We start from the raw sequence: 21876 nt of genomic DNA, 5'->3' as shown, positions 1-21876 counted from the left end.
CCATTGTCGCGTTGCTTTAATTAAATTAGCATCTTCTAATACATTTTGTCCCGCCATCACAGCTTAATGTTCCTCTCCAGCTGCAGGGGGTTGGGAACAACTCCAGTGCCTGCGGTGTGCACAGCCCTGCTGGTGGAGGGTTGCTGCAGGGACTGGTGCCAGCGGGTGCAGGATCTGCCCCTGTTGGGTGCTGGGACTGGGGCCCATCATCAACCTCCCGCAGCTCCTTGGGGTCTGTCGGGAACGGGAGGAGCTCCATCCACATCTGGAATGGCACAGCTGGGGGGAGAAAAGGGCACCGAGAGCACGTGTTTCCCTGGTTCATTGCAGGGAGGCAGATGGAGGAGGGCTCTGGTGGTCACCGTGTGCTGGTGAAGTGCAGCAAACACCTTCATTGTTAGTCGGGGCTTGTCGGCTGCAGCGCAGGAGCGCCGGATAAAGTGTTCCAGTGAAGAAGATAATTGAAAATCAAAAAAGACTTTGTTAATTTGATTAGGCAGAGCCGGAGTTGAATTGTTCTTCATCAAAAGAGATTTAATTTTGACATGCAATTAAATCCTTCTGCTGTACTGGTGCCCCGCTCGTTCCCAGCAAAAGGGCAAATAGGGGTGGGGGGGACTTCACAGGACTGCGATGAGACGTGCTGGGAGGGGGGGACGGGAAGAAGTGTGCAGGCAGCTGCAAAGGAGTGCTCTCATGGTGAACATCACTCTCTGAGCACTGAGTTTGGGTGGTGTCTGCAAGGCACTGATGGTGTCAATGCAGGACGCAGCCCTGTGTCCCAGGTCTGAGAGCAGATTTGCCCCAAAGCAAGGCTGTTTTCCCCCCAGTGCCCTCGCACATCCCAACACTCCTCTTTGCTTGCTGTGTGTAACGCAGGGATGATTGCTGCTTGATATAAGAAGTGCCATCATCCGTCCCCACACTGCAGGAGGCGGCTGGGTGGAAGCCCTGCAGTTGGAGTTGGGGATTTAGAGCTGGTGAAAGAGAAGGAACACAGCAGGAAGTGCCGAAATTGCAGGTGGAACCAGCTCTCCTGTCCCAGGAGCCCTGCCGTGGCCTTTCCTCCCTCCCTTCACCATCCCTGTTGCCTTCTCTTTGTTCCTTGCCTTGCCATCTGCCTGGCTCGCCTTCAGACCTGCCGCAGCTTTTGCTCTGTGTGCCCATATTTCCTGCTGTTCCCCGCACTGCCCTTCCCAGCTCCATCCCATTAGCTGTGCTCCCAGCTCTCCCACCCTGAGTCTGCCTGCATCTCCTGGCTCTCCCTCTCCCTCTTCTTGGCAGGGCAAGTTCTCCTTCGGGTTCCTCGCCGTGCTCCAAATGGCAGCGCCTGGTGCCTGCGCAGATGGCAGTGAGGGGATGGGGGCCCACGGGTGCTGGGGGGGCAGTGGGGCAGGGTGGAGCACAGTGAAAACAGCACATCCGTTTGGGTGTATGGGGAAGGGTGTGCTTCCAGTCCGGTGATGCTGCAGAGCACATTTCCACCTGGAGCAATGGGAGCCCTGCTGGCAGCTCCCCGGGGCTGTACTGGTGAATCAGGCATTAACCCACCAGCTGCTCTTTCCTCTCATTGGGTTCTCCTTCTGCACCTGCGTGGGCTTTTTCTGAGCAACAGAAAAGGTGTGAAAGTGTGAATCCCTGTGCTGCCTGGTCTCTTGAGCCATTGCTGACATATTTTACAGCTCAGGCTGTTCTAATTGCCTTTGAAAAATGCAAACCGAGAGCCAGGAACGCTGCGTGAGGGCACGGAAATGCAGCTGCCCATGGCAGCACGGGTGCCTGTTGGAGCTGAGAAGGATGGGAGGATCCACCTGGGCTGTGCCAGGGATGCTGTGTGCTGGGATGGCATGAGGAGCCCCATGAGGACTGCCTGGGGCAAATGCTGCGTGGAGGGGCTTGCGGGCTGGGGCCAAGCCTGCGTGCTCTGTGCACAGCAACAGTGCTAGCAGTGTTGGTGCAAAAAGGTACTTTTACAAGGCTGGGCGGATCAGCAGCAAAAATCTGAGCTGAGTTTGCATCTCTTTGCATCCCCTTCCTGGCAAGCAGTGGCCCTGCTTCAGGGAGAAGGAGCCGCAGAGCCAGTGCAGCTGTAGATAATACCAGCACAGGTGGGTGCTCAGCCTGCAGCCCCATAGGGTGGTCCTGCAGAGCAGCTTCAGAGCAGCACTGTGGCTGCTGAGCTCCGGGCGCAGCTCTGTGCAGTGTTTACCACCATCTTGGCTTGTTGCCTTATTTGTTCTCCTCTAATTGAGCAAATGCGCTGTAGGCAGCGAAGCTAGGCCAGCATTGACTTTATTAGGGGAGAGCATCAATACAGCGCCGCATGTTAGGAGGCTCAGCCTAACGCTGTCAGACTGCTGGAGTTTTAAAGTTGCACTTTATTCATGATGTTTTGATTTCTTGTGCTCTGGGGACTCCGACGTTGATAGATTGTGATGCGGTACCAGAACAATATAATATACGAGAGCAGCTTACTTCCAAAACAGGCATTTGCCACGAGAGCCCAACATTTTCTTAGATTTTTTTTTTTTTTTTTTTTTTTGAGGGTGAAAAATGATGGCATAAAGAAATCCTAAGCTTTGTGCAGTTCCATCATCCAGAATTAGCAACCAGAAAGTCGGTGTTACTGCTGACTGAGAGGCTGCTGGATGCTGTTATGCCAAGCTAATTTCTGCCTTCTTTCTGCTGCTGCAGCAGCCTTGGCAGGAGCTGTTCTCACTCCAGAAGTCGGAGTTTCAACACAAGCAGGTTCCTGCTGCTGCCAGCAACTGAGTGCTGCTCTTGCAAGTGAGCATCCGCTGTGCTGCGCTCCCCTCGGGGTCCCTGTGCTGCTGCACTGGGAGCTTAGGTTGCAGCTTCAGCATGTTCTCAACTGCTTTCTGACTTTGGGAAGGGGAACCCCCCTCCCCCAAGGAGCTGCAGCTGCTGAGCCGAGTGCTGCGGGCAAGGGGTGCTGCAGCTTTGGGGTCCTGCTGCCTCCCTTGCTGCCCGCCAGGCCCTGCAAGGTGGGGTTTGGGATCCGAGCACTGTGACTGTGGAATGCTGTGGGTGTGTCAGAACATCGCCTCGTTCTTGGAAATATCTGAACCGTTCTTGCTAAAACTTCCCTCAAAATTTCAGCCCGAGGCAGGCATTCAATATGGGAAACATTAGAGCGAGCTGACTTATACTGCATGAAGCTACAGGCGAGGGATAATAGGGTCTCTTAAAGCGCTGGGGACTGCGGTAGTGCGGCACTCCATAAAGCCTGCAGCAGCCCAGAGCTGAGCCACCTGCACTCTGCTGCAAGCAGGCATGGGGTGGCCCTGCTGGGTCACAGTGTGCTCCCCGTGGGGTGACCCCATGTGTGATGGAGCACTGGCAGCCTGCAGGGTGCTCCCAGCCAGACCTTTGTCCTGGTGGTGCAGAGGAGCCTGGCTAGAAGTGATTCCCAGGGTTGCTACTGGGTTCAGTCTTGGTCAGGATCGTTGACCTGTATGAAGGGATAGTGTGCATCCTCTGCAAGTTTGCTGGTGGAGCAGTGGTTGACATCCCAGAAGGCTGTGCTGCCATTCAGCAAGAGCTGGGCAGGCTGAGTTGGGTGCAGAGGAACCTGACGAGGTTCAACTAGGGCAAATGTAGAGTCCTACACCCAGGGAGGAATAACTGCATGCTCAGTACACTTTGGGGGCTGAGCTTCTGGAAAGGAGCTCTACAAAGAGGAAACTGGGGGTCCTGGTGGCCAACAGTTAGCCAGTAGTTGAGCAACAGTTGAGCAACAGTAGACCAATGGTAGACCAACAGTTGGCCAGTGGTTGACCATGAGCCAGCAGCGTACCCTGTGGCCAAGAAGGCCAGTGGTTCCCTGGGGTGCATTGCACTGAGCACGGACAGCAGGGCAGGGAGGTGTTCCCCTCTGCTCTGCCCTGGGGAGGGCACATCTGGAGCACTGAGCGCAGTGCTGGGCTCCCCAGTTTCCAGCAGAGCTGCTGCAGAGCCCAGCAGAAGATGAAGAGATGTTGGGGCCTGGAGCATCTCCCATAAGAAGAAAGGCTGAGAGCCTTAGGGCTGTTCTCCTGGGGAAGAGGAGGCTGAGAGGGATCTGATCTGAGGCAAAGCAGATGTGGTATTTACAGAGAGGCACGGGGAGTCTCTGAGGAGAGCTCGCACCACTTGCATATTAAAACAGAAATTGCAATTAACAACAAAAAGGGGCATTTTTATAACATTTTTTATTGAAGTCTTAATGAACAAATAAAGAAGCAGAGAAATCTGCATATGTGTTTGCGAGATATAAAACTGACTGAATCGAGATGAAGCAGCGAGAAAACTTGGCCCTTATTTCCTGCTAGATAAGGAAAACAGAACAGCAGAGAAGGGAGAGGAGCAGAGAGGAGCACAGCAGCTCCAGTGAGATTTCTGCAGAATATTCCCCAGGATGATTGACGATTCTCCTTCTGCTAATTTTTAACTCTGATTGCTTCTCCTTCTCTTCAACGGAATTTAACTAGTTTGTCTGGGATGTTAATAATTAAACACCAAGGAATTATGTCCCGAGCAGTCCTCTCAGATGAGCGTTTGTGATTGTTTTAAAGCGCGCGGCGTCGGGTTTTAGTGCCTCTTTGATAGAATTCTGCTCCTTTCCAACTGCTGACACCAGTAACCCTATAAATTAGCAGATGATGGAGGGAAATCTCCCGGCTGCTTCTGTTGGTTTTATAGTTTGATTTGTTAATAGGAGTTTTGGGTCACAGCCAGGCGTTCCTTAACCGGTGAAGGGAAGGTTTTGTCCACAGTGCAGCACCGGGTGCTGGTGCTCTCCATGTGCCACCACCATCCTGGGGTGCTCAGCGCCTCATGGGGGCAGCTGCCTGGTGCTGGGGTTGCTTGCAGTGGGGCTTTGCTTGCAGCAGGGGGTTGCTTGCAATAAGGGATTGCTTGCAATGCTCAGTGCCCGTCCTGCTGCTGCCTCGCTGCTGTTGCACAGCCGAGGTTTTCATTTATTCTGGAGGGAAAAGCGTTCGCATCTTCCCAACCAACGTGAACCCAAATACAAATAAATTTCTCTCAAAGTGCAGTCGTTGGAGAAAACCAAAGGCCGTTCGTCAGGCTGACATCAGAGGAGCCGCGCTCGCTCTGACAAGCAGCACAGGCTCATGTTTTATTCACCAGCCCTGAAAAATACCTTCCCGACGAGGGGGCCCATAAATAAACCAGCGTGATGAATATTACACGGGATAAAAACTGATAAAGCAAGAGCCCCAGACACAGTGAGGTTGGGGAAGCACGTGGCTGTTGTCGCCTCCGATCCTGAGTGATGTGCTGGGGGCATCGTGGTGGGAGTGGGCTGAGCCCAGCACCGCTCACCTGCACACCTGTGCCTGTATGGGTGGAGGTGAGCAGTGCTGGGGCCTGGGCAGCCATCCCCATGTGTTTTACTGAGGGTTTGCAGTGGCTGTGAGGTTTGCAGAGAGCTCACCGCACAGCACTAGGCTCCTGCTGGCTTCGTCCGCCTTGAACTTTCAGGAACATTTGCCTTTCCTTCTCTCCACCCAATTTAAAGAAAACAATAGCTCAGCTCCCGGGGCAGCTGTGTCTTTGTGATGGTTTCCCTGTGTCTCTGAACAGTGGGCTGCAAGGAAACAAGAAACATTGCATTCCAAAGTCATGCGTTCAAAGGCCGCAGGAGGAAGTTTGCACAGATGGATGCTCTGCAATCCCACATTCGGCAAATTCTGTGTAAACTGTGTGCAGAGCCCCTTGGAGAAGTTCTTTTGCTCTCCCTCCTGGAGCATCCCATGCCCCACACCTCCCCTCTGCAGGAGGCAGGGCCTTGAAATGAGAGCGCTTTGCTTTTTGTTGCGTGGTTTAATTGCTGCCTGATGGTCTGATCACCACGAGCAGCACCAAAGCACCCGTGGTGGGTGCAGATCTGGGGCCATGGAGCAGCCCCACGGCTGGAGCATGGAGGGGTTAATGGAGGGAGCTCTGTGCAAAGTGGTTGGAGTTTACGGGGTGGCCATGGAACATCAGCTGTAATGCTTATGGCATGAGGGGGGAGATGGGAAGGTGCAGGCATTGGTGCTGCCTCTCCCAGGCTCCAGCCAGGAAGGCTTCGTGGTGCCCTCCGGTGCTTCTTGTCGTCATGAATCCTGGGCTCAATCAAAACTTAATCAAGGTGATGGCAATAATGAGGCTGGAAGGGGTGGAGACTCAGCTGCAGGGGGCTCAGCACTGTGGATGTGGGGAAGCAGCCGCACCTCCGGGGAGGGTGAGACCCCCCCCATGTCTGCACACTGGGGCCAGCCCTGCTCCCCACCCCACCCCCACCCACTGCCAGCAGTGTATTAAAAAAACATAATTGATTTTCCTTCCTGCCAGTGCTTAACCCAGACTTTCCCGCTGCAGCAGCAGAGGGCCCTGATTACAATATCTCTGAAGAGGGCACCGTGAGTTATAGTAATGGACACTCTTCTGCCTGTCTGCGCCGCCCATAAATCTCTCCCCTCCTGGAAGTGCAGATGGTCCATAACCGTCCATCATCCCGAGCGAGCGCCGGACAGCCCGGGGTGGGCTGCTCCTTTGAGGCCACATTTCTGCAAGCTCAACGGTTCTGCGGCTCGGCGCGAGCTCTCGGTAATGGAGCACGAGCTGCTCCACCACCAGCTGTGATTTAGGGGGGAACGGGCAGTAAATATCCCACAGGCTGCGGTGGGAGGGACAGCACTGTGGCTGCTTCGGCACAGCGGTGCTCGCTGCTGGCACACGCCAGCACGGTGCTGCTTTGTGGCTGTGTCTGAGCCACGTGTGTTGTGTGACCTCCTTGCCTGGTCGTTGTCACCCAGGGGTCCCCGCAAGGTCCCTGCTGTGTGTCCTCTGCAGCCATCCCTGCAGGACCTGTTCGCTCGTAGTCACAGATTTAGGAGCAAACGTGCAAACTTTCCCCCCAGGAGCTGTCCTGGAGGGATTGCAGAGCTCTGAGCTGCTTTCTGTTGGCACGGACCCACATCACTGAGTGCCCTTATTTACGAGCATCCCTCTGGCGTGGCCTTTAAGCGCTTCCATTATGATTTTTGCATCGTGCTTACTGTGAGCCCGGGCCTGCTGAGACCCCGACGTGGCAGCAGCGGCGGCTCTGGGAGCACTGGGCTCACTCAAATTGGGTTGGAGCTCTTGCTGCCGCCATGGAGGGGTCTCTTTCCCTGAGTAATGACCTGGAATTGGATCATGTTGCATTTATTAGACAGTGAGAGCTGTGCAGGATCAAAGCAAAGCAGGCTGAGCACCGCAAAGCTGGGGGAGAGCAGCCTTTGGCTGGCAAACGAACAACCCAGCAGCCCAGGAAGGGATCTGTGCTCCTGATGACAGAACTGCAGCTACGCTCCAGCAGGAAATCTTTCTGTGGGTCAGAGTCATCTGGCCCATGGGCAGGGCTGTGGGGCTGCAGGCATGGAGCTGATGGCTGACCACAGGGCTCGATGCTTTGGCAGCCCTGGGGGTCTCCTCGCTGGGGGCACCGCAGCCCTGTGCCCACCCACGCTGGGGCTACCGAGGGCAGCGTGGGGCAGGGAGAGCAATTGCAGCAGTAATTAATGGCTGTGCTGGAGGGAGCTGACAGCTCACTGAGCCTGCAGTGCCATGAGCAGCTGGATGCTGCGCTCCCAACAAGCTGCTCCATGGGCTGCTGGGGCCAGGGGCAAGCTCTGCACGGGCTCTGCATGTCAGCAGGCCCCCGGCGTGCCCCTGCTCTGTGCCCTGCAGAGCCATCCCTGCAGTGAGGAGGGGCTGGGGCTGCTTTGCAGATTCAGGCGGCATCAGCTGGGTTTATTAAGCTAATAAAACAATGTTAAGTATCCGCACACTGGAGCCCCCTGAGGTCTTTTTATGTGCAGAGAGGACCCGAGGGATCCCAGCGCCTCCGAACTGATGATTGCTCTGTCACACTAATAGATAGCAGAGCAGGTAGCACTGCGCCAGGCACTGTTCCTCCACCAGCACTGTGCCCTCAGCCAGACCCCATCTGCTCCTTGAACCGGTGCCCGTGCAGCCCCAGTGCAGCGCTCAGCTCTGTGGGCTGGCAGTGCCACCTCCGTGCACGCAGCAGTGCTGTGCTGTGCTGCACCTGGTGTGCAGAGCATCACCTCACCCAGCCCCCGGCATCCCCTTGCTGCACGGTGGTGTAGGGCGATGCACTGGCAGCATGCAAAGCAGCCGCGTATAATAGATAATAATTAATGGACTGCTCCAGCGGCTAGCTAGGTAAGTAGATAAATAATTTTAATTATCCTTGGGGAGGCTGTAAATTCGCACACAGCCCTTTATTAAACTCTCTGTTTACAACAGTCATTTATATTGTGTGTCATTTTGCATAAAACCCCCTTGGGGCTGAATTGCGCTGCGTAATAATGGCTCTGTTATTAGCAGTTCCTCTGCCCAGAGCCGTGGGGCTCCAGCCATGTGCCGGTGGCCCGGGTGGCATGATGGGGCCGAGGGTGCCAGCAAGACTAGGAGGTTCCCAGAACCCCCTCCAGCTCCTTCCCAGTGGTGTTTGTGCCTTTGTGCTGATGGCAGGATGGTTGTTTTTTTTTTTTTTTTAACCTCCCCCCCATTTATTTGCACGGGTCTCTCCAAAGAGCCATAAATTCTGAGCGGTGAAATCCCGCTGCGTCAGCAGTCTGCGAAATGAATTGATATTAAACGCGACAAAAGTCTCTCTCATTCACCCCGACCACTTTCTCCTTCCATCCCCCGAAGACGTAATTGAGAAGTGGAGGGATGGTGGTTGCCATCACCCCTGCCTAGAGCAGCACCATGCTACTATTGCTGGGATCTCATTAATTAGGGATTATTTACCAATAGCTGCTCTCCACGCGCTCCCATCCTGCAGAGCACTGCACTCCATGGCCTCGCTGGTTTCCAGTGGCACTCCTGGCTGTGGCTCTGCCCAGCTCTGTGTGCCTTTAGGATCATTTTTTGGGCACGGTGCGCATTTCCCCGCTCTGCTTTCTGTGCGCTGTGTTTGCAGTGCTGCTGCTCTGCACGCAGACCAGCAGCACGGACCCAGCACTGGGGATGGAGCATTGCTTGGGAAGTGCCAGTGCCATCCTTTTGGGCTGGAATCTCCTTTTCTGGTGCATGGCATTCTGCACCTGTTCCATTGGCACTCACTCCAGCATGTGTGAGAGGTAACTCCACAGCTGCCATCAAATACGGTTCAATATCCCCATTTCTGTGTCTCCAGGCAGTGGTGGGGGATGTGGGCAGCCCAGGCTCAGCGCTGGGGTTGTGGGGCAGTGTGTGCCCCCCACACAGAGCATTCCCTGCTGCAGGGTCGGGGTTGTTCGTTATTTTTAGCAATCGATGTTATTGATGCCGTGTGAGCTGAAGGAAGCCACTGGAGGGCTGTTCTTCCAACTCATTACATTTAGAGCTGAACTATCCCCCTTTTATATAAATCCTGACACATAAAGATAAAATACGTTGCTTTCCGTTGAGCCACAGCCCGGACACGGGGATGGGTTGGTGCTGAGTCAGGGCAGCCCTGCACACACGTGGCCATGGGGAGGGGTGTCCCCCCTCCCTGGGGGGCAGAGGCAGTGAGCACCACTTTGGGGGCTGTGCTGCACGGCTCCCATGGGCTGAAAGATTTGGCTGAGCCTCCCAGCACGGGGTTCTGCCTTGCTCCCTGCCAACCCAGGAGCACATCCTGGTGCTGGGGACTCCCCACGCAGCCCCCAGACCTGGTGCTGCCGAAGGGGCTCCCGCGCACCGTGCTGCTGCTGCCTCATTAGCATTACTACTTGGCCAATCTCCGTGATTAATGTGCTGACTTGAGCACAGAACCCGGTGCTGAGATGAAATGTAAACCCCGCGCTCCTTACAGCACGGTCTCGCTCACTCGATGGAATCTTAATCCCTGCGGAGGGGATCGATGCTAACCTGCTTACCGCCTGTGCTGCGCCCGCTGGGGGCAGTTTAGGGTCAGGAGGGTCCCCCCAGGGCTGCCCCCACATGGCACAAGGGCACAGCGTGTCCGTGCATCTATCCGCAGCACGGCACTCAGCTGCCCCCGGCACAGCAAGAGGGGGCACAAAAGAGAGAGCCCTCCCAGCGTTTCCACTACATCAGCCCAGGGCTTGAGTGGAGCCTAGGCCTGCTTGAGAGGGCTCTTACCATTTACCTTTGTAGTTTTTCATTTGGAGAGCAAAAACACAGAACCCAGACCTCTTTTTAAAGCAACGCATCACTGCATCCCTTCAAGGAAAAGCACTCTCACACCGAGGTTTTCCTGCACTCTTGCTGTCCTCAGTGCCTCCGCTCTGCACTTTCAGAGCACTTGCCCCCCAGCTATTCCCTCTGCGCTCAGGATTTGTTTCTTTAAAAGTAATAACAATAAAAAAAGACTGTTTTTACTATTGTTCCCAATCGACGTTACGGTAGATCCATGCTGATGCAAAAAGCCCTCCCCTGCTCGCCCTGCAGTGCTCCATACCCCCCCCCTCCCCAACTCCATCACCTACCTGCAGCCTGGTGGTGCCGGGCATCCTGCAGCCACAGCTCCGTTCACCCCCAGACCCCACTGGACTCCTCAGTGCTGTCCTCTTGCTGTCACCCCTCGGAGCAGAGCTGTGGGCTGTGCTGTGTCCCATCGGTTCTCGGCGAGGAGGGAGAGCTCAGGTTAATTTACGGTGTGTGAGGGAACCGGGGATGGGAATAGCGTCTACCCTCTAAATAAGTCATGAAGCAGGATCCCAACAGCACAATTAGAACCCTCCGTTAATGATTATTTATGGGGCTGGGAATGCTTATTTAACCTGACTATATTAAATATTAAACCAAATTATAATATTTATAACCGTATTTCCAACAAAAGGGAGCGGTGCGCACTGGGGCAGGGCTGTGCAAGCAGGTGGGGCTGTGCACAATCCAAGGGTCCCAGGGTCTCCACTCCAGCCATGCCACGGCTCACACATCTGGGACATGAGGAGCAGAGCTGCCCTGAATGGCTTTGCCCAGAGCTGGGTGCTGCCAGGAGGGTGCAGGGCGGTACTGGTGGCACGCACTGAGCTGGGGCTGGGGACATGGATCTGCTGTTCTGGGTGCCAGTGGGGGCCCTGGGGTGGTTGGGACATGGCCAAGGCTGCAGCCCTTCTGGTGCTGGGGACGTTGGGGTCCTGCCAGCCCCACAGCATTCCAGTAAGGATGGGAGAAGCCATCAGCCCTGGCACGGCCAATGGATGCCGTCAGCAGGGAAACGGGCTGAGCAAAACAGCCAATTGAATTGATTTCACTTGCAATTGGAAAGTCTATTGGCGAAGCAAACTGTGTTATCAACCTGAAATGAGCTGAGCGATGCTCTCTGCTGAGGAGCACATTGGGGGCTGTGCTGCATGGTGTGGGGCCCCACTGACCCACCCTCTCCCCTCACTGTGGGGTGCTCTGCGTTCCCACCACGAGCACAGCAAAGGGAGGCAGTTGGCTGTGTTTGGAGTGCAGCATCCATACATCCTTGGGCTCTGTCAGCTCTGAATGCTTTCTCTCCATGAAAGAAGGTTGGCAGCATCAGCCCTCTGGGGCTGAATGCCCAATGGGGGCAATGTCTGTGGCATGGGGCAGCCTGCAGTACGGAGGGCAGCAGGGACAGAAGGATTTCCATCTGCAGAGGGCACTGAGACAGGACCTGTGGCTGGAGTCCTGCAAAGGTTCAATACTGCTGTGACCACTAATGATATTTCAGGTGTGCAATCTAAGGTAATGACGGGGCTAATCAAATCTCAGGCATAAACTGTGGCTTGTGGGGTCAGGAGGGAATGCACCACACCTTGCACAGGGGTGCTTAATTGCTTTTGTCTTCCCCTGAATCAAAGCAGACAGCTGGGCTGGGTGGGTGTGGGGCTGTGCCCAGAGCTCACAGCTGTGTGCCTGCTAGAATTCAGTTGCTTTTCAGCATTGCCACAGCTCTTGTTCTGCTTGCCCCAGCAAAAGTGGGAGGTGAGTGAAAAATCCCTCCAAGTTCCCAAAGATGGTGTGATTGCAGGTTCTGTGGCCTATTGCAGATAAAATGATGATTAAGGGGTCCTACCCTATAAGCAGACAACCATGTTTGACCTTATTTAGGCTCCTAATCAATTTGCCCCCGGTGTGATTAATTGAGATGCTCGCCATTGATTTTTCTTGAGACAGGAGGAGCGGCAGAGGTAGGATTTGCAGGGATGGCTGTGGGGAGAGTGCAGTGTTGGTGGTGAGCAGTGCTAAGCCCTGTGCAGGGCAGGGGTATCCCTTCACTGTGGCTTTGGGTCTCGCTGTTGGCTGTCAGCACAGCTCTGCCTCCCTCCTCTGTTTGCAGAAGGGTAACAGGACCTACCACCACATGGTTGGGCATGGGGGTATGGGAAGGACTCTGAATCTGGGACTGGGGTGGGCTCAGAGCGGGCAGGAGGATGGGGCACATTGTGTGTCTGTGCTGCAGAGCCCTGCAGAGCTGCTGGCTGTTGTGTGTGATGAGTTATGTGCTGGGGGATTCGGTGCTCTGGTCAATTATTACAGGCAGTAAAGCACCCTGCTGCTGTTTTCCCTTGGCAGAGCTGAAGGTGGAAGGACAGGTCCATGTGCTCCCCAGCCCACAGCTCCCAGCCCCGCTCTTGGATCCCTCTAGCCCACAGTGCTCTCCTGCCCATGTCTGCATGGTTTCAGTCTCCCATTGCCATGGGAAAGCCTCAGCATAGTAGCCATGGGGGGAGCTGGGACCCCTGCCCTGAGCACCCCTGTAGGGTGGGGGTGAGCAGCATCAGGGCCCCCTCCACGTGAGCTGCCCACAGCCATCAGGGTGGGCAGCGCTGTGCCCAGTGCCGCCTCTGTGAGGTGAAGGACCTGCAGCACGGATGATTGGAAAGGATTTTCTAGTTAAATTGCTGAGCAGATGGATTTACCCTGGACTGGTCCTTGTGGACTCTGGAACATTTTCTCTTCTGTCACGGTTCCTTTTTATGACCTGCCATTTGCTCCAGCAAGCAAGGAGAGAGCTCTTGGCATCCTGCTGCCATCGGGAGCACGTGGGCATCGCTGCTGGGAGCTGCGAGCTCCTTTTGAGGAACACAACCACAGCCAGCAGGACACCGGGCTCATCCCAGCCCTGGTGCTAGCAGCATTCATCAGCACCATGCTGCCCTGTGCTCTGCTCACCTCCTGCCCTCCATCACCCATCCCTATGCAGCCCTGAGGTGATGCCACCTCTTCTCCAAGCAGTGTCATCCTCTGGGTGCAGGTGGCATTCCTCTGCAGGGTGGTGGCAGTGGGCACAGGGGCTGTGGTGGCCCTGGGGAGGACAGGCACTCCGCTCACTGCAGCATCAATCACGTGGCTGCTTGGGTTTCCACTGTTCCTGTTTATGAGCAATATTTCTCTTTCTTAGAAGAAAGGGAAAAGATGACACACGATCTTCCACTGAAGCCTTTCCCCTTCCTCCAGCGGTGTTTCTGCCATTTACATTAAGGGCTGCACCGGCTTGGAGTAAATGGAGCAGGTTTGCAATTAGTTTTCAAAGTACTTATCTCATTAAAGTAAATGAATTATTGATTTAGTGACACTCATGCTTTTAGTGAGCGGCACCGTGCCATCACCGCTCCGTTCCCTGCCTTGCCGTGGCCGGCCCTCGCACGCTCCTTCCTTGCACGCACGCGTGTGCGGCTGTGTGCCCGTCCCTCCCTGTGTGAGCCTGGTGCTGGGTGCCCAGCTGGATGTCCCCCAGCATGTGGGGCTGCAGGAGGGTGAAGTGCTGCTCCAAACATTGATGGCTGCGCCTGCCTGCCCTGCGCCAGCTGCTGACTCATCTCTTTTACACCGCTCTGTCGAGATTTCATCTCTCCTGTAAGAGAAAATACTCTGTTAATGGGAACCCACCTGCCCATGGCTGCCTCTCTCCCTGTGCCAGCACTGGGGCTGTGCTGCAGGCAGGAGCTGAGCACTCAGGGTGTGCATCCAGCAGCACAGCGTGGGCACATCGCTCCTTGCGCAGTGCCTCAGTACAGCTGTGCTGTGGATTTGGGCACAGGAACCTCTTCCTCCTCTATCTCCTCTTTCTCAGGGGCAGCGTTGTCTGAGGAAGGCAGTGGCAGTGCAGCTGGAGCTGAAGGTCAACATTGTTCCAGGGCACTGCACATGTGCCCAGCCAAGAGGCAGCTGTGTGCCAGCCGTGATCCAGCTGTGTGCCAGCCATGTGCCAGCCACGTGCTAGCCGTGATCAAGCCGTGTGTTAGACATGATTAGCTGCGTGCCAGCCGTGTGCTAGCCATGATGAGCCAAGTGCCAGCTGTGTGCTGGCTGTGTTCCAGCCATGTGCTCGTCATGATGAGCCTTGTGCTATCCGGTGTGAGCTGTGGTTGAGCTGTGTGCTAGCTGTGTGCTAGCCATGATGAGCCGTAGAATCATAGAATGGCTTGAGTTGGAAGGGATCTCAAAAATCATTAGCCACGTGTCGGCCTTCTGCTAGCCGTGATCCAGTCATGTACGAGCTGTGATGAGCTGTGTGCCAGCTGTGATCCAGCCACGTGCTAGCCATGTTCTAACCTTGTGTCCGGTGTATGCCAGCCAGCGTTGTGCAGCAAAGCAGAGCAGGTCTGCTCTGTCCAGGCAAGAGGAATCTGCTGACAATATCTGAGAGGAAGGTACAGGAGAAGAGCAGCGCTGTGCTGTCAGTGGCAGCCAAGAAGTGACTGCACTTTTTGGATGAGAGCCAGCAGCTGGGCGACTCTCCCAAACAGTCACTCAGCCCTGAAGCTGTCCCAGTGCCCATCCCAGTGCCCATCCTGGTGCTGTGGCTCTCTTCCCACAAAGCTGCAGGGAAGGGTACATGGGCTTGCGTGGCCACTGCCCATATTGCAGCAGAGCGAGAGGTGACGGGGTGCTGGGTGCCTTCAGAGCTTCCCTATAGGTCAGAGCATCCCATTACATATATCCCTGCTAACACAGGGACCTGCCTTTGGGCTGTAGCCCTCGCCCCATCGCTGTCTGCATCAGTGCTGGGAATGGGGCGTTCCATCTTTCTGAGTTTAAGGAAAAAAAAATAATAAAAAAAAATCCTTCTCATTTAATTAAAAGTGTTGACATTGTGCCTGGCCATCCCGCCCGCCAGAGAACGTGGTTATAAATTAAACATTAAACCTTTAATGGCCCATAAAGAAATATTCGCTGCTGCTTATGTATATAGGGGATATAAATAGAGAGGGCTGCTGGGGGAGGGGCAGGATATTATTTTTCCTCAGCCAGATAATCTTTGCTAATGAATTTAATTAAAAGAAAAAATTAATTTAGGATTTTTGGTGGAGGGAGTGGGGGGGGGTGGGGGGTATCAGAATTTACTTTGGGAAAGTTCTGCTGAGAAGTTTCCTGGGAAGGCACAGCGCTGGGGCTGAGGGTGGGGGGGTCCTCACTCAGGGCTCCCCCTACCCCCTATCCTACCACCTGGGGTCAGGATGGCTCAAGGGGCTCCTGAGCTCAGAGGAGAGCATGTCTGAGGATGGGAGCAGGCAGTGCTTTGCCACTGGTGTGGGGACATCCTTGCGCTGGGGACCGGGGGCTTCCCGCCTCTGTGCGCTGAGCTGGAGAACGTGTCTAGCTGGGCTGGAGCTTTCTGGAGGGTTTTTATCATAAGAGCACTAATGGAAGTCAGCACCAGCCTAATGAGCTGTGTTCCTCCATGAATCTGATTCATTGAGGCAGGAATTACCATAATTGATTATCCTGCTGTGCGGCTGAGAGCGGTGTTTGCTAACAGAAGTGCCTGGGAACCCACTCCGTGCTTCCAGCATTGGGGTTGTGCCTTCAGGTTGAGCTCACGTGGGGCCCCGGAGCAGCCCTGGGGCTGTGTGTGGGGCTGCACCGCTATGGGGCTGGGGGAACACAAGGAGATATAAGAGGACAGGAGTTCTGGGGTGTTCTCCAGGCAAAGGTCTCGGGGTGGGGAGATGTTGCTGGGACTCTGCGCCTTGAGGTCCGCAAAGAAGCGGTGAGCAAACAGAAGCAATCCTCCTCATCTGCTCTCTCTCAAAAAAAATCCCGTGCCATATGAGCCGCTCTCATTATTTTTGAGGGTCTGACATGATTGATGAACATTCGGGTTGGCGCCGTTGCCAAAGCCAATTAGCTGAAGTGCAGCTTTCAGGAAGTTTTCTTTGAAATTCGGTGATCTTCTCCAAGAAGTACCCCGTGCTGGGGCAGGAGGGGATGGGGGTCTGACATGGGGCGTCCCTGGGTGACGCTGCACACTGCAGAACCAGGAGCACCAGCCAAAGCTGGGCGCGGTGCCCCCCAGCCTGCCTGCCTGCTGCTAACAGGGAGCGTTCCCAGGGCTCCTGGGAGACAGCATTTGTGTTTATCCACGCATTCTAAAATTTTGCCGGTCAATGAGCAAATAGCGTTGCCTGTAAGCAGGTTTAGCAATAGCAATCATTGATTTTAATTCTTCCTCCTCTTTCTTGTCTTTATTCTTAGAGAGCCCAGCGCGAGCACCGCAGGAGGAACTTGGCTGCATAAAGGTACAGAGCTGTCCCCTTCTGATGAGCCCGCAGTGCTCGTGTGCCCCATTGCCCAAACCCTGCCCCAGGGTCCCCCCAGGGAGACGGGGACTGGGAGCTGAGAGCTGCATGTGTGGGGCAGGGAGATCTGGGCTGCGTGGGGTGGGATGGCATAGAGCTGCAGGGAGGTTTGCTCTGGCCCTGGGCATCCACCCCCAGCACTGAGCCAGGTGCAGAGTGGCATGAATGGAATGAGTCCAGGCAGCACCGCCTGGGCTGTGGTGTCTGTGGGGTGTCCGTGTGTGCTGGCGGTGCTGTCTGTCTGTGTGCTGTGCGGCTCTGGGAGCGCTCCTTATGGCTGTCTGCTGAAGGGCTGTGTCCTCACTTGAGTGATGCCAACCCTGGGATGGTACCCCAGAGGGATGCTGCTGGCTTGTGGGGTGACACAGCTTGGTTGCTGTGCAGCTCGCTGAGCCCCAGGGTGGTGCTAATGGAGGAGAGAGGGAGAGCTCTGATCGTGGTGGGGTGAGAATGGCCCAGGTGTGCCTGGAGGTGAGCTGCTCTGTGGGCTGAGAGGGACTGTGAGTCTGCCAGAGGGAGTACAGAAGAGCTGAGGGCATCAAAAGGCCCATGTCCAACCCGCCCTGGGCACTAGGAGCTGGCAGCAGATGCATGGTGCAGGCAATGGGGTAGAGCGTGTGGGCAGATGTTCCCTGCTACAGTCATTGTGGGGAGCACACAGGTCCTGGGCACCCATCGTGTCACCACTCAGAGCTGTACTCTGGGTGGGGGGTGCAGCACAGCTCTGCATGCCTGGGATGGAGCCATGCATCCACCCATTCTTGTGCTGCCATTTCAGGAGAGGCCTTTTGAGATGAGCTCACAGACACCATGGGCTGGGGCACAGCTTGCCCCAAGCCTGCATGGCTGAGCGCTCAGAGAGGAGATCTCCCATGCAGCAGTGGTGGCACAACTCCTGGAGCCTTGTTTCCGGGGAGTACCCTGGACACAGGCTGTCTGCAAAGGTGCCCATGGGGTGAAGGTAGTCCTTGAAAAGGGGCTGGGAAGGGCTGGTGGAGGAGGAGGTGACAGTACTGTGAGCAGAACCGGGCAAAGAGGAGCTGCTCTGCAGAGCTGGGGTGATGCCCCTCCCGGCTGGCAGCCCCTGCCCAGGGTACTCCCTCATCGGGTCTCAGCTGTTGTGGTAACAGAGGTTTTATTTGGAACCTTGTGTCAAAATGCAGCAGGGAGCCTCTGCCCTAAGAGGACAGCATCCTGCCCGTCCCACCAGCAGCGTGGGGTCTGACTGCTGTGCCCCCAGCTGCAGCTGGGGCTGTGCTTGCAGGGTGCAAAGAAAGAGGGGAGTGTTATCACCAAGACATAAGAGGGAATGTGAAGCCCCCAGCTCCTGCTTCCTACAGTGGTGGCTCCTCTGCTTTATCACCCTCTCCCATTGCTGAATTATTGAGAGTGTTGCTTTCTTTTATTGCTGTGCTGGAGGAGCAATGCCTCAGCCTGGCTCTGCTTTGAATATGATTACGGGCCTGGAGATGTCAGAGCCAGCAGGGCCCCAGAGACCAATCTGCCACCCCTCTCGCTCCTTTGCCTTCCCTTACTCTTATTTATTCCCTTGCTCCTGCGTCTGGTTCAGCGCACACGGTTCCTTTGCTCTCCTCTGCGGCGCAGAGCCCCACAGGGACAGGAGATTTAGTGACAGCCATGCAGTGCATGCAGAGCTGCCCCGTGCGGGCAGGGCTCTCCTACCTGGGGGTCCCGCTGCAGGCAAATGGGGGGCTGTCCTTACACCACCGGTCCCACTGACTCCAGGGGTCCCACTCTGCCATCTGCCCTGCACAGCACAGGAGCTTTGTGTCGGGGCTGTGCAGGATGTGCTGTGCTGTTGAGGGTCCCGGTGTCTCTGAGGGCTTTGGGTGCCCCCCCTCCCTCTGGAGGCTGCTGGGAGCTGGCTGGCAGCTCGCAGGTTAATGGTGAGAGCCTTATTGACAGGGGAGCTTGGAAAATGCTGAGGCAGGACATCTGCCGCTCCGCGTGTCGGTGCGGAGCCCACGCCGCTCCTGTGAGCACACGCTGCCACTGCCGGACCCCCACCTCGTGCAGCCTCCTGCTCACCCACTTACCCTTTCCTTTGCTCTTCAAGACGCCAGAGAGGATTTATTTTTCATCCTTCGCTCTCCCGTTTTTTCTTTTCCTTTATGATGATCTAAATCCCCGCCTGGCTCCTTGCACCGGAGCTGCACCGCAGCTTCTCGCTGCCCACCCGGGCACCTTCCCACGGCTGCAGCCCCCCCTGTAGCCCCGCAGCAGCATGCCGGGCACCCAGCCCTGAGCACCCACACCGTGCACGTGCTGTGCTGCCCTGGGGGCTGCAGTTGGACGGAGGGGACGGAGCCCACCGAGGAGCAGCGCCCAGAGCTGCCCGCTGCCCCCCGCCGATCCGCGGAGCTGCACTGCACCCACTGCTGACATGATGATGTATTTTTGGGTAGGTACTGCCGCCAGGGCTGCTTCCCCTCTCTCTTTGCTGGGGCTTTGCTTGGGGTTTGAGTTGTTCCATGCTGGTGTCACTTTCCAGCAGTGCTGCCTGCCAAGGGAATGATTCCCTCTTCCAGCCGGGTGCAGGCAGCTTGTGGTGCTATGGAAGAGCCAGGCAGGGTTCCTCATTCATCCCTGCTTGAGAGCAAAATCAGAACCCTGGCAGTCCTTGCCCGGCCCTGTCCTGCTCAGAAGCATTCCCCCCCTCTCCTGGTGCCCCTTGTGCAGGATCAGTGTGCAGCAGCTCAGGTGCAGCTCCTGCTGAGAGTGCTGCTTGGATGGGGTGTGCTCTGTTGACTGCCCCATGAACATTTGTGCTGGGAGAGGCAGTGTGATCTGTGCTCTGTGGGATGGGACGATCCCAGCCCTTCCCTCAAGAGGTCCCAGTACCTCTCCAGCAGCTCTGTCTATGATAGTATGAGTTCGGCTGTGCTCACGCAGAGGCCTTTGTGTGGGGTCAGTGCTGAGCCCAGCTGTGGAGATGGATCCAGCCTGAGAGTAGAGAAGGGATCTCTGTAGCAATCCCTGCCCACCCCGAGAGCTTGGAGTGCGGGCCTGGGGCTGTGCAGGTGCTTTGCAGCAGCCATGCCCAGGGATGGGATGCTGAGTGTGGATATGGGTGCAAACTTGCTGCTGGTGTACCTGGGACTTTGAGCAAAGGAGAAGGGACTCGTGGATCAGGAGCCAGTGGTGCTGATGGAGCTGTTCCTGCTAGGGCACGAATGCTGCCCGGACTCTTAGCAAGCTGCCGCAGCTTTGGAAGCACACAGCTTTCTGGAGGTTGTGCTTGCAGTTCTGTGGCATCACATGGCTTTGTGAGCTGGTGCAGAGTTGCACAGCCGGGAGCAGCACTCGGGATGCACTCTGTGCTGGAGTGTGGTGCCCAAGGGTCTCCCTTCCTACAGGTGCCGGTACCCCCAGATGGGGCAGTGACTATTTTGCTCCCAGCACTGTGGCTGAGCATCATTTGTTGGCACTGTGAACATCTTTCCATTGCGAGTGTGGGAGGAAGGGGAAGGTCTGGTCCCTGCATGGCAGGAGCACGGCCGGGAGCACTGCAGGAGCTCTGCGGTGGCAGTCGGCAGCGGGCGGCTCGGTAATCGACACCGCAACAGGCTGAGATGCCAAAGCAAAACGTCTTCAAATTAGCCGTAATTGCAGGAGAAATAAAGAGCATGCGGGGCGAGTGGAGGGAGGGTTCTATAAATATTATGATTTTTAAAGTTTGCCCTGGAGTCCTAGAGACTGTTTAAACGCTAATATCCTGCCTGTGCATTTAAAAAGCCTTATAATGAGGATGGAGTGTCTGCTTCCCCTGCACCTCCTGCCTCGCGCTCCCACGCCGCCCACCTCACCCGTCGCGTCCCAGCACGGTGCAGCACTCGTTGTTCCCCCCATTGCCAGGGCTGCTCCGTGCCCCACAGCCTGCAATGCCCCTCCTGCCCTGTGCTGCAGCCCTGCAGTGCAGGTGTCAGCCCAGCACACAGCCCTGCTGTGGGCCAGAGGTGTGCTTTCTCCTGGGTACCCACAGGGGTTTGTTCCAGGGAAGGGGAAGCTCTGGGAAAGCACTGTGTTAAGGATCTGCAGGCTCTGGTTCCTCACGGTGCTTTGCTGACCACCCTCATCCAGCAGGACTGCTCCCACAGAGCACGACACCGAGCGCCTGCCCCCCAGGAGAGGGGGCTCCTGTCCTGGCATGTGTCTGTGTGTCATGGAAAGAGGTCCCAAATCTGTCCAGGCCCTGAAATGTTCACTGCCCCTTGGAGCGATGCGATAGGAGGGCTGAGATTGGAGGGAGCTGTGGGGAGGCCCCGCATCCCTTCTGTCTGCTGCTGGCCATGGGCTGGCACAGGGCTCCTTGCTGCGTGCCACTGCTGGAGCCACCCGGCTGTGAGCCCAGGGTGCTCAGCAGCATCTGCTCTGCCACGGTTCTGCTGCCTGCACGTTAATTCTCATTAAATCCAGGGAGCCCAATTGTCTTTTCGTGTAAATATTTCGTCAAGTGAAAGGGCTTTAGGAAGGGCTGTGCTGATGGAAGGAGAAAAGCCAGGCTTTCTTGCAGGTGCGGTGGCAAGCTCGTGCCTGCCCTCCCTCATTAAAGCATGACCTGTGTCCTGGTGTGGGCAGCTGCTCTGTGCCCAGTCAGCCTGGAGCTGTGTGTGACCACCAGGTGCTGCTGGGCACCAGGAACTGCTGGGCACCACCGCCCCACTGCCCTCATGTGCATCGCTGCACTCGCCTGCAGCAGCACCAGGTGATGGAGGAGCATCTCAGAGCCCCATCCCTTCTCCCCTCCTCACCGTGGGTGAGCAAAGTTTCAGCGAGCTGATATTTCTCCCTGGTTCCCATTAAACTTTCATGTGCTTTCTCTGCATTTCTGCTCCTTTCCTGGCTGTTCCAGCTGCTGTCCCAGATAGCTGCTGTCGGTTGTGATTCTCTCCTTATCTGATGAGGTCATGTTTGGTGCCGGTGACATCAACACCACTGCCTGGGGACTGTGACCACGGTGCTGTGACCGGCACTGGGAGCCTGGAGCAGCATCAGGGCTGCTATGTGGGTCAGCAGCTGCAGGTACGGCTCCCACTGGGATCAGTGCAGAGCCAAGGCTTCCTTGCAGTGAAAATCTCTGCCTTGTTTTTGGAGTTTAGAGCAGACAGCGGCTTCACCAACCCCCTGAGAGCCACCAGCACAGGGAGGGGGGGGGAACACGGGAAGGAGGCTTAATTGCTTGCAGAGGGGGCTTCCCCAGGTGTCCCCATGGAGGATGCTGGACGCAGGAGTCCCACATGGCAGCGTCCCACAGTGCTCACTGCTCGCTTCCCTGCTGCTGTGT

At 56.1% G+C, this 21876-nt stretch overlaps 1 protein-coding gene across 17 annotated transcripts in view; it reads left to right on the top strand.

The window, feature by feature from the left end:
- RBFOX3 (RNA binding fox-1 homolog 3) overlaps positions 1 to 21876 on the top strand; it is a 110858-nt gene that overhangs the window by 67799 nt on the left and 21183 nt on the right. For 13 of the 17 annotated variants that reach the window (XM_090121984.1, XM_090121985.1, XM_090121988.1 and 10 more), the window contains one exon: positions 16468 to 16511. The exons of the other annotated variants lie outside the window; for them this stretch is intronic. The gene's annotated coding sequence lies outside the window, so the exon portion shown is untranslated. The remainder of the gene's footprint in view (positions 1 to 16467; positions 16512 to 21876) is intronic. 17 annotated transcript variants of the gene reach the window in all.

This window comes from Phasianus colchicus, chromosome 20 (assembly GCF_987193195.1).
Source record: "Phasianus colchicus chromosome 20, bPhaCol1.hap1.1, whole genome shotgun sequence".
Lineage (NCBI taxonomy): Eukaryota > Metazoa > Chordata > Aves > Galliformes > Phasianidae > Phasianus > Phasianus colchicus.
This window is presented reverse-complemented; position numbering and strand designations above follow the sequence as displayed.